This window comes from Lutra lutra, chromosome 17 (assembly GCF_902655055.1).
Source record: "Lutra lutra chromosome 17, mLutLut1.2, whole genome shotgun sequence".
Lineage (NCBI taxonomy): Eukaryota > Metazoa > Chordata > Mammalia > Carnivora > Mustelidae > Lutra > Lutra lutra.
In genome coordinates, this window is record NC_062294.1 from 45,876,118 (window position 1) to 45,885,383 (window position 9,266).

Genomic DNA, 9,266 nt, shown 5'->3' on the forward strand with positions numbered 1-9,266 from the left:
TTCCTTTTATATAGAAATTGCTACCTATAAGTCGAATTAGCGCATGTGGTAGGAGACAGTGAAGTGTTTCGTTTTTAGGGATAGTTGAAAATATCAAAACTTAGCCCCGTGGTTTAACAGGCCAGCCACCTTCCTGAAATCCCGCTCAGTGTTGTACTGTGGTCTGGGGCAGCCCACTTGACTCCACGCCCCGAGCCACGCCTGGAGCCATGCAGGACTGGGAGAGGAAGTGCCACCCGGGCTATCTTCGGTGACCATTGTTATTTTTGGGGCATTGGCAGAGAAGCCCAAACCACGGAAAAATCTAGAGAAAGATAGGCTACATGGTGTGGATGAGGAGAATTCGATAGCTGCTCTTCGCTCTCCCAACCCTGGGACCCAGAACCGCAGGCTGCCCTGTGTCTGCCGTCAGGCCTGGCCTTGGGTTTTGTCTGCCCCATCCCTCCACCTCCCTCACTGTCCACGACAGCGATGCTGGGGGGATCAGCCGCTCTGTGTTCCGAGTTTTGTGCCCCTGGGACCTTCTCTCTATTTGAGACACAAAACCTGAGACTGTTTTTCCTTCTAAATGCAACTTTGTTCTGCAGGAGAGGAGAAAAGTGAGAAAGAGATTGTTCGTTTGACGATAGTGAGGTGTGCTCTGATATGTCTCTGACAAGGGCCCATTTGCTAGCAGCCTTTGCTGGGTAATGAGAGGAGGGGAGCCCAGGGAACTTGATGGGAAACCAAAGCTAGAGCAGTGGACTCTGTGTGTCCCTCTCGCAGGAAGATGGAATGGTGCCGGGTGGCTCACAGGCCGGGTCCTATCCTGGGAAAAAGAAACAGGCTTGGATATTGGCCTTGGTGATTTTAAAAATGTGTAAGCTTTGTCTGCTGAGTCTGTGTCCTCAGTTCCCGTGTACTTCTGGGCCCCCACAAAGCCCCGAGTCTGTTCTCTCAACGATCTCTAGAGACGGGCTCCTCTCCACCTCCAGGGCAGCACCGCCCCGGCAGGACGAATTTGGCACCTCCCATGTGCCAGGCACTGTGTTAAGGGCTGGGGATTGGGGTACTGGTGCCTGCCCTCCTTTCTCAACGCCTTTGTGGTGCACGATCCTTCAGAACACACACACACAGGAGCGTTTGCAAGCAGAGACAGAATCTGAGCGTACCCATCACCCAGCAGGAGCAAATATCACTTTGCCAAACTTGTTCTCAGCGTCACCCAACACCCCACCTGCCTTTAGAGTATTTTAAAGGCAACCGCAGGCATCACCTGTAAATGTGTTTGTATGTTTAGCTGATACGGATCTATGTTTTCTTTTTTTTTTTTTAAGATTTTATTTATTTATTTGACAGACAGAGATCACAAGTAGGCAGAGAGAGAGAAAGGAGGAAGCAGGCTCCCTGCCGAGCAGAGAGCCTGATGAAAGGCTCGATCCCAGGACCTAGGGATCATGACCTGAGCTGAAGGCAGAGGCTTTAACCCACTGAGCCACCCAGGCACCCCAGATCTATGTTTTCTATATAACCACGCCATGTTACACTTCTGACCTGTCTGAAGAAGAGCCTGTCTTCCCCTTCTCTCTGCTTCTCTGACTTTTCCCTGTCCTTCCTTTTTCTGGCTCCATTCCTTCTGCCAGCCTCTGAAGTGTGGACATTTCCCAGTGTCCTTTTCCCTGGAGGATTTTATCCACCCTGCTCCCCGGCCTCTGGTCTCACCTCTCCATGCACGGCTCCCGAGTCTCCAGTCCCACCTCACTTGTCACTCTCCTATGGGATTGTTTGCTCGCCTGTCACTGTCCCCTGTTAGACTCTTCCGTGGAGGAACCTGGCCTTAACCTCTCCCCAAATGCCAGGCCCCAGCACCACGCCCGGTCACAGGAGAAGCTGGGGAGATGTTTGAGTGAGTGACCGAGGGAACAGGTGACCCTTTCGCCAAGTTGTAGACTCGGTTTCTGCATTGGCAGCCGGTTGCGTGGCACATGCATCGCGTTCGGCATATCCCAGACCACGTTGAGTCCTTGCTGCCCAGCCTGGACGTGGCCCTGCCCGTGGGTCATCCGATTCAGCAGTCTGGGAGTCCTCTTTTGACTTTGAACCCTGTAGCGGCAGCCCAGTTGTACCAATTTCTTTCTCTCGCGTTTCTCTCCGAACCCTCCCCTTCCTCCTTCCCTTCATTGCTCCTACTGTCCTAGCTCAGGGCCACACACGGGGTGCTTTCAGACACAGATTCTCATCAGCCTGGGTGCGGCTGCCGTGCCGCCATGCACTGTGTGACTTCGGGGAAATGGCGTAACCACTCTGTGAGGATAGTGCGTGCATCCTGGGGCTGTGGTGAGACCTCAGCAAATTCATGCTCGTGTGCCCTTTGGACCGTGTCTGGCACCAGGGAAGTGCTCTGGCATCAGCCCCCCACCCCCCTCATTGTCCCTGGGGTTTGGCTTCACCCCAGTCCCCTGCCTCATCTCGTTAGCCCCCTGAGCGTTATTTTTCTGAGACTCACATGTAATCAGGTCACAGAGAAACCTGCCTCTCACGGCCCAAAGAACAACTCAGAGTTCTTCAGCCTCCCTCTACTTTTGGACCCCACCTCCTGCTGCTTCTTGGGGGTTCCCAGATGTCTGCACATTGGTGTTTTTTGCCCTTGATGTTCCCACTATGTGGAGTGACCTTCTTCCCAGGTCATCACCTATCAGAATCGTGCTCCTCTTTCACAGCCTAGATCAGGTGTCACCTGACCTCTGCTGTCCTCGAATCACACTGCCTGCCCTGCGGTGTCCCTCTCCGGCCAGACCATGCCCTCCTTCTGGCTAGCACCAGCAACTTCTGCAGCTCTCCCTAGACCCTTGCTTGTGATTCTCTTTGTCTTGAATCTCAGCTCCCACCCCACACCTGCAGGAGGTGGGGAAGCTACCTGAAGGCCACTTTCACCTTAGTAGATGCTTAGTGACACGAGCTGAGCATTTTCCGTTCTCTCTGCCTGCAGTTCTGTCTCTTCTGTTTTCTTGTCCGAGGGGACAGGATGCTGTGGGAGTTGGAACTCATGGCAGTGATTCACTCCCACCAAGGAGAACGGCCACCTACTTTCCCTGCTGGATTCAGGCTGCCTTTCTCTTGTTCTCCCCGTCAAGTTCTATCTGTGGGCACCAGGCCAGACACCAGGGGAACTTTGGGATACAGGCCTTCTTATCTTCCCTTTGTTTGTGGCTCCACCTTACAGAAGGGAGCAGGCCTCACCGTCTCAGACTGGAATGGCAGCACATGTGCTGTCTGCCTTCCTCCAGCCGCCCGCCACCCACAGAGCCAGAGGATCAAAGGCTTTAGCAGGGGAGGGGAGGGAAGGGGATTCACGTCAGTGGCACTAGAAACTCCCCTTTCCCCTTTCAGAGCTTGGCAGAGCCTGGTCTTCCCCTCCATCTGGGGGGGCATGGGGGCTGCCATGGCAGGGCCACAGCCCTTTGGAACAGATTCCACTTGGAGGATTGAGATCTAACGCGGCGGTATTTTTCAGCAGCACAACTGTTTCAAGTTGAGTCCCATGCGTCCCATGCGTATATGCCGTTTTATAAAACAGGAAAAGAGCTCTGCTGAGGGTAAATTTGAATAGGAGGCACCTGCCCTCAGCCCTGGCACATCTCAAGGCAGAGCGCTTTTGAGAGTGCTGTTTGACAAGCACTCCTTGGTGTGACTTCCCGTTGTCCACCCTTTTTGGCTTGGGAGTGTCCCTTTGTGTGGGGTCCATCATGGTTCACCCTCGGGCCTGTGTGTCTCTGAAGAAGGTGGCCCACAGTGGCTCCTTATCTGTTCGGGCTTATTTGCCACCTCCACAGAGAGGTCTTCCTAGACTGGCTGAACTTGATCCCCGCCTCAGCTGCCCCCTCCACTGGTTACTCCTGCCACATTGCCCTGTTGTGTTGTGCTTTCGTCTCCTGTCTTCTCTTCTACTTGTCATCTCCTCTGCCACAACTGAAGGTTTGTGAGACCAGGGATGTTTGTTTAATCCCAGTGCTCAGAGTAGTAGGTGGTGTGTAGTAGACACCCGGTACATTTGAAAATTAGAATGGATGATTGAAGTTTGGGAGGAGCTCAGAGCCGTGTCTTCTTCTGGCGGGGCAGGGGTCTGCCTGGGAGGGAGGTGTCTGATGCCAGCATTTTGGGGCCCAGACTGGGATGACTCTCGAACCCGGGGAGGCCTGCCCACCTCCTTTGGTTCTCACACAGTGTCAAGGCACTGAGACCTCACCACTTTTTTCCCCACGGACCTGAAAGGCTGTGGCTCCCTCTGTGGCTCCTGTCTCTCCTTTTTGGACTCCTCTGGGAGAAAGCAGGTGGTTGGGACTCTCTGAACCCATAGAGGACTGGCTGTTCTGCTCCAGCCTGAAATTGATTTCCTCCAGGCTCTGCCTTGATCCAGGCCCTGCCCTGGACCAGGCCCTGTGGACGGAGGGAGGGGCCTAAGCCCGGCCTTCCCTGCCACGTGGGAGGAGGAGAGGGATAGAGCCACTTGGCCTGGGGGCCACCAGCCTCCCCCCATGTCTTGAAGAGCCCCACAATGGCAGTTGGGCTGCACCTTTGTTTTCTGAGTGTGCTGGCGTGTCATAAATTGTTATTCCTATACCTTCAGAGCACTATCAGGCCTCTCTTTTGCAATCTGGGGACAGATTTGATGCAGGGTCAGTTAACACGTTGTGTTGAAATCTGTCATTGTGCCCATATAAGGCAAACTCCTCGGGTTACTTTTTACCTTGGCAGAATCACAGGAATGTCAAGGTAACCAGGCCACCTCAGCATAGCTCTGATTCTCTTTGGGTCACCTGACTGGTCCTCCCTCTTTCATGACTCACCCTGCAGCCTGTCGTGAGGCCTCTGGTGCTTGTGGCCCATGGGATTGGCCAAGAACCTCCGGGGCCGCACTTGGTTCTGTGTCTTCCTTAGAGTGGCTCAAATGAGAGAAACTAAGTAAGGTACCTCACCGGCGGCCCGGCAGAGCGGGAACCAGAGCCGGAAGGGCATCGTGGCCAGACTCGGGGTTGGTCAGGAGATGCGTATGGGCCCAGCTCTGACACCCCCCAGCGGTGTAACCACGGGCGGATTGCTTCAGCTTTGGGAGTCTCACCTGTAACGTGTAGGGCGCTCAGAACAAATTCTGGCAAGCTGTAAGCGTTCAGTAAATGTGAGTCGTTTGTACAGTGAGATTAGGGGAAGCCTCCTGCCCCGCCCAGTCATAAAAACAGCTCTTGCTATCTTCTCTGGAAGCTCAGCGCAGAGCTGGGACCCCGGTCCTCTCTGGAAGACTGACCACACGGCTTCCCGATGGTACTCCATTACCTCCTGTCTTCCCGACACACACGCATGTACAAAGCCACTCCTCTGTCGTGACAGGGCCAGGAGTCTGATGTGCCCCTCAGAGCGGTGGGGGCCTCCCCCTTCTTCTCTGACATCACACCGCTCCTGGAGACAGTCGCCCCTTGTGACTGTTCTGTGGTTTGGCCAGGCCTCAGTACCAGCCCCAGGAAGGCCTATAGGTGGGGCGAGCCCCAGTGAGAGTCTAACCCTGTCACTCTGCCAGGGCAAACGGTTTCACCATTTTTAATGGAGCAATTATGAGTCAGAGGTTTCAGTCTCTGGACTGGTTCCTCCCAATCCTGTAATTACGCTTTGGCTATAGAACCTTATTTTGGTTTTTCTTTAAAAAAAAAAAAAAAAAAATCATTTCAAGATGCTGTTGATACTGTCCATCTTGTATGTTCAAGGGGTCTGAGATGGAGTGAATATGGTAAAAAAACAAAACAAAACAAAACACGTGGAGAACAATTTCTTCACCCACAGAAGTTGTGCTCCCCACCCCCCACCATCATAGTGCCGGGAAGTAGACCCAGAGCCTGCTTACATGAGGCTCAGGGCAAGAATGGGTAACTTTGAACACCGCCATTTACCTCTCGGCAAGCTGCAAATTCTAAGCCAGGAATTTCGGGTCTGAGGCACCTCCCCGATTGACGATGGATTCATTCAGTCCCTCATCCAGTTTTCACTGAGCCCTTGCTCGGGCCCAGCTGCCAAGAGGAGTTGCCCGGAGCGGAGCCTCAGCAGAGGGTGGGCAGGCTGATGGGGACCCAGCACCTCTGTGGGCGCCCTGCCAGTTCTGGGCCACTCAGAGATGAGAGGAGTTGATCACACAGATAAATGCCCTATATTCTCCTGGCCTCCTGACTCACCCTGCTTCTCGAAGGGATTGTCTTATTCCCACCCAGGCTCTGTGAGTGGGAAGCCAGTGGGACAGAGCACGGATGAAACAAGTGTGTGTCTGTGCGTGCTGCCCAGGGCTCCAGCCCCCCACCCTTGACAAGAGCACAGATTTCCAGGCCAACCCAGTTCTGCCCTAGCCATGCCAACCACCCCCAGACACCCCTCCCTGCTTTCACCGGAACAGAAGGCTTCGGGCCTAATCGGTGACCATTTAATCAGAATGCCCCAAAACAAGAAAAAGGGAAAGGATCACCAAGGAGGAGTTTCAGTTGTCAAAAGCAAAACCTATACCAGTTAGAAATCACTCGTAGGCCCAGCTTAAATGCGCTCCTGCCACCACAGCCCAGTTTGTGACCATGTCAGTTCCAGCAGGAAGCAGGCCATCTGCTAGTCGGTGAACAGAGGGCAAAATGGTGGTGTTTGCCCTGCCTCCAGACACCCCTGCCTTTTCCCTTCTCCATTCTGCTGGGGTGTTTCTGGGATGGGCTTTGCTGGCTGAGAGCAGCAGTAGCCTGGAGTCTTCTCAGTTCCCCCTCTTTCTCTGTCTCCCTAAATCCCAACTGCCTGTTATTTAGAAAGCAAGTCCATGGGCAGCTTTGTTCATGCTGAAATGTAAAATCGACAGGCTGATTTTCTTAGGCACCTGTTAGGATTCCAAGCCACATACTCTCAGGCCAGAATTGGCTCACTTGGCTATCTTTTTGAAAGATCAAAGTTTAAACCAGACAATCTTTAATCTCCCTTCCTACTCCGAAACCTGAGCTGAGCTGTAAGCCACTGAAAGTAAATGGGGTTTTTGTAGCTCAGACTCCCTGCTCTCCAGGTGAAGGGCCTCTGTGCCTGATCGTTTCACAGCAAAATGCCAGATCGGGCCAGAGGAGGCGGAGGGCATGTCCCCAGTCTCTGCTGCTGCCCTAATTTAAAAACAGCCTTTTGGGAGTGGAAGTTTTTTCTTTTAAAGGTAGCCATTCCAGGTAGGCCTCACCCATCTCCTTTTCCTGCTGAAAAGCTTTCTTTTGAGAGCTGAGTGCTGCCTTCTACCTCTACCCTGTGGGCCCCACCTGCCTTTAGTTCAGACCCTTATCTCCCTGTGCATTCTGTGTGAGGAGGGCAGCCTCTTCCCCCTTGGGGAGGACCCATTTCTTTCGTGTAATCTCAGTAGCTTTGGGTTGGTTGGTTGATTGGTTGGTTGGTTTTCTGTGTGTGGGGGATAGCTCCGGAAAAGGTCCATTTAAGAACAGAGACAAGCTCAGACTGGGGGACCTCCCTACCCTGGGCTGCCTACCCCCACTTCTCTGGGGGGTTTCTTTTAGCCCCAGGGTCATGTTCAGTCTGACAGATGCAGGGGGTTCCGTAGTTCTCTGTGGGCCTCAGTTTCCTCACTTGTAGAGCAGAGGAGTTAGTGTGGTGGTTCTCAACCTGGCAACATGTTACACTTACTTGGTAAGCTTCCTTAGTTTCACTATTTAGGACCCATCTACAGGGACCGATTCATCTGACCCGGGGTGAAGTTCAAGCATTTTTATGAAACTCCCAGGTCCCATATATTTATTGTCACTTGATTTCCAGCAAGAGCAAAAGACCTACGGGTCTTTTTTGATTCATGAGGCTGTACAGTTATCACCGCTATCTAACCCCAGAACACTTGCATCCTGATGAGCACGCCCGCCCCCGGCTCCTGGCAACCACTAGTCTACTGTCTCCGTGCATCTGCCTTTCCAGGGACATTTCCTATCAATGGAATCACACAGTATGTGACTTCGGTCTGAAGGGGAAAGAGACGTTGTTCCAATAAATGGTGCTGAGACGATTGGATATGCACATGCAAATAATGGAATTGCACCCTTCCCTCACACCATATACGAAATAACTCCCAACTGGATCTAAGACCTAAATCTGAGACTGTAAAACTTGTAAGAAAACATTGGCGTAAGGCTTCGTGACTTTGGATTAGGCAGTGGTTTATTAGGATACCAAAAACACACTTAACCAAAGAAAAATAGTTATCTTAGACTTATTGAAAATTAAAAACTTTTTTTTGCTTCAAAGAATAGTTCAGAAAGTGAAAGTAAAAAGACAGCCCTGAGAATGGGAGAGAATATTTGCAAATCATGTATCTGATAAGGGTCTAGTGTCCAGACTATATAAAGAATTCCTATAGCACAACAGGGAAAATACAACCATTTAAAAAATGGGCGAAGGACTAGAAACATTTTCCGAAGAGGTTACTACAAATAGTCAATAAGTGCATGAAAAGATGCCCAGTATTATCAGTCATGTGGGAAATGCAGGTTAAAACCACAGTGAGACACCGCGCCAGGATGACTGTAATCAGAAAAGTCCGATAGTGAGTGTTGGCCAGGACGTGGAGAAGTTGGAGCCCTCCTCTGTGGCTGATGGGAATGTAAAGTGGCGAAGCCTCTTTGGAAGACCGTCTGGTAGTTCTCCGATGATTGAACAGAGAGTTGCCGTACACACCAGCGCTTACACCTTTAGGTGTACACCCAGGGGAACTGGAAACACACATCCACGCAAAAACTTGCACGTGAATGTCCGTAGCAGCCTCATTCACCATAGCACAGGTGGGAATGCGCCAGACGTCCATCGGCTTGCGAAGGAATGAATAAACAAAACATGCTACATGCATGCGCTGGAAGCGTACTCGGGAAGTAACGTAGCGCACCTGCCACCATGCAGGTGAACCTTGAGCACACACTGAGTGAAAGAAGCCAGACCGAAGTCACATACTGTGTGATTCCATTGATAGGAAATGTCCCTGGAAAGGCAGATGCACGGAGACAGTAGACTAGTGGTTGCCAGGAGCCGGGGGCGGGCGTGCTCATCAGGATGCAAGTGTTCTGGGGTTAGATAGCGGTGATAACTGTACAGCCTCATGAATCAACTAAAACTCACCAATTTTTATGCTTTAAAAGGGTGAGTTCTATGGTATGGGAATTATAACAACAAAAAAGAATGGGTTCTCCAACCTGCACCTGATTCAAAAAAACACATGCCCGCCCGTGATCCAGCATCTCTGC

General features: G+C 52.0%; 1 protein-coding gene across 4 annotated transcripts in view; it reads left to right on the top strand.

Annotated features, from left to right (window-relative positions):
- ACTN4 (actinin alpha 4) overlaps positions 1 to 9,266 on the top strand; it is a 69,191-nt gene that overhangs the window by 25,363 nt on the left and 34,562 nt on the right. The gene's annotated exons all lie outside the window — the stretch shown is intronic.